At 39.7% G+C, this 2,500-nt stretch overlaps 1 protein-coding gene across 2 annotated transcripts in view; it reads left to right on the top strand.

Moving 5' to 3' along the window:
* Positions 1-1,946, top strand: part of LOC137976019 (uncharacterized) — a 31,198-nt gene extending 29,252 nt beyond the window's left edge. The window contains exon 24 of one of the 2 annotated variants that reach the window (XM_068823267.1): positions 1,340-1,946. The gene's annotated coding sequence lies outside the window, so the exon portion shown is untranslated. The remainder of the gene's footprint in view (positions 1-1,339) is intronic. The other variant, XM_068823268.1, reaches the window with a different exon arrangement.
* The last annotated feature ends 554 nt before the right edge of the window (positions 1,947-2,500 follow it).

Genomic DNA, 2,500 nt, shown 5'->3' on the forward strand with positions numbered 1-2,500 from the left:
GCTAACACGCAAGAAATGAAATCGTATCAAACGAGTTTCTTCCATTTTGGCATAACGCAAATTTTAGTACGGCGTTTGCAATCAATCTCTTTAGCTTTACACGCTGTGCACTTGCGTTTTTCATTTTAAGACATATCTTTGCCGTCCCAATAAGGTGACATAACGAGTTGACAAAGGTCCTTTCACCGTCGCAACGTAAAACGTGAAATAACCAAATTTAGGGTTGCGTTCGATTGATTCCGGAATAGGAATACTTGGAATAGAAGTTAGAAATCCTTCGCTTTTACGGAGATTCACATTAAAATTGTCAAACACCTGCTGAAATGATATTTTAAACAAATATTTATTATCCTTGTTGCTTCAAAACACCAGACGTTGACCGAATGCATAAATGGCGGCCAAAAATGTACTCTTTTGTTTATGTACTCACTAGCCTCGCTATGAAGCAACCTTTCTTTTGTGTTTTGTCCATGCAAACGAGGCTAGTGAGGCTAATTAGCTCATAAACAAAAGATTTTTTTTTTTTGGCCGCCATTTGTCCATTCGGTCTATACCGTTTTAAATCATCACTCCACGTATTCTTATTCCAGAATAGGGTCGATCGAACGCACCCTTAATTAAGGTTTGTAGTGTACGTCCGCACGCAAGCGTAGATCTTTATTTCCATCTCTTAACTTAACCCTTTCATTCCCACGATCGAAACGTTATTTCTCCTAACTGGTGCAATGGATTTCTTTGTTGGGTGGTCATGAGAATTTGGTGTTATATCAAGATCACACCTCTTAAGCTGATACTATTCTCCATTGCCAATACCTGCGTGACTGACCTTTCATAGAAGTTGTTTGGAGGATTTACATGCCGGGAGTCTGGCATGTATAACAGATATATTTAACAATTATTCCAGGAGCGAGCGTTGGATATGAGATGATAGATAGCCAACGAGGCGCGTAGCGCCGAGTTGGCTATAATCATCTCATATCCAACAAGCGCGAGTGAAATAATTGTTTTATTAACGCCACCAAAATATAGAAAACTAGACTACAATAAAAATAAAAAGGCCCAAAAAATCACGCATATGCTTGCCGTGTTTGTAGATCATGGTATAATGGCTCATAACCCATGATGGCTTAGCCAATCAAAACTCTCGAATTGATTATCCAATGATCCAGTTTTTAATAATCTTGGATATATCTAGAATACTGCTATCATATTAATTATTTGTTGTTGCTCTTTTCGTCGTTGGAACTGGAACCCTGGAGCCCTCTTAAAAGCTAATCTTTTCAAAAAATGTGTTGATCATTAGTTGTGACATCCATTCTCCGTTTTGTCTTCTTTCTAGGCCTCATCTGATTTCCTGATGAACCCCACCCACATGGGGTCTATAAACAGCCCAACTACATACAGTACGACATAGTTATCGATATCGAAGTTGTTAGCAACCCGTTATCAATCATGACGCTTTCGATCACGTGCGTGATCCATCTTCGGTTCGCCGAGGCCTTTTGTACGCCTTCGTCGTCGAATATTCGTGAGACAATCGGAAATCGGAGTTCCTCTGGGTGAACGTGCAGGTCTTTGTGTCAGGTTCAGAAACCGAATAGTTTGGATATTTAGGGGCAAGCGCATTTTTAATTTTACGTAGCGAGCTAAGTAATGAATTAGGAAGAAAAGTTCCCCTCCAAATGTAAAGTTTAGTATTTTTAACTTGGTTGAAGTATAGGATATATAATTAATGTGCTGTATAATCGGGATTTTCGGTTACTGTAAATGAAACATTTTTATTATTTTGAACTTTTTAGTATCTTTTTTTGAAAAAGGCACATTCTACATGATTTTTGTCATCTCTGGGTGGTGTGGTACCTCAACTAAACAGGGTGCACAACTAACTAAGAGAACAGTAGATGGAACAAAGTCAAAGATTAAAATCATCCAGATGACATTAGGTGGCACCAACGATACCTCACATTTCCTTACGTTTTACACAAAGTATATTCCCAACCTTTACTTGACTAAGAACACGAAGGAACATTTGCTTGGGTATCAGTTACAAAACTGAGAAGATAATCATTTAGTTAAGGAATGAAAACATTAGTTCAAGTGCTTGTTGCCCTAAGTAGCGTGTGTATGTATATATGGAAAGAACTCAAGTGAGGCCATCACTTGAGTTCTTTCCATATATACATACACACGCTACTTAGGACAACACGCACTTGCACTTAGTACTTGGCTTGGGCCGAGCCGATTTGTCCTCAAACTCCCACGGCCTGCTCCCGTCTGGCCTTGTAGCTCAGTCTGTAGAGCAACGGTGATCTAATCCGGAGGTCGTGGGTTCGATTCCCACCCAGGGCAGAGATTTTTCTCTGTGCTTAGGTGTTGCATAAGAAGTTCCTGATGCTGTGGATCAGCGAAGGTTCTTCATCCATCACATGCACACAGTAGCGATGGCCTCACTTGAGTTCTTTCCATATAATGAAAACATTAGTTTGTCCTTTTGCCATGA

This window comes from Montipora foliosa, chromosome 11 (genome assembly GCF_036669935.1).
Source record: "Montipora foliosa isolate CH-2021 chromosome 11, ASM3666993v2, whole genome shotgun sequence".
Lineage (NCBI taxonomy): Eukaryota > Metazoa > Cnidaria > Anthozoa > Scleractinia > Acroporidae > Montipora > Montipora foliosa.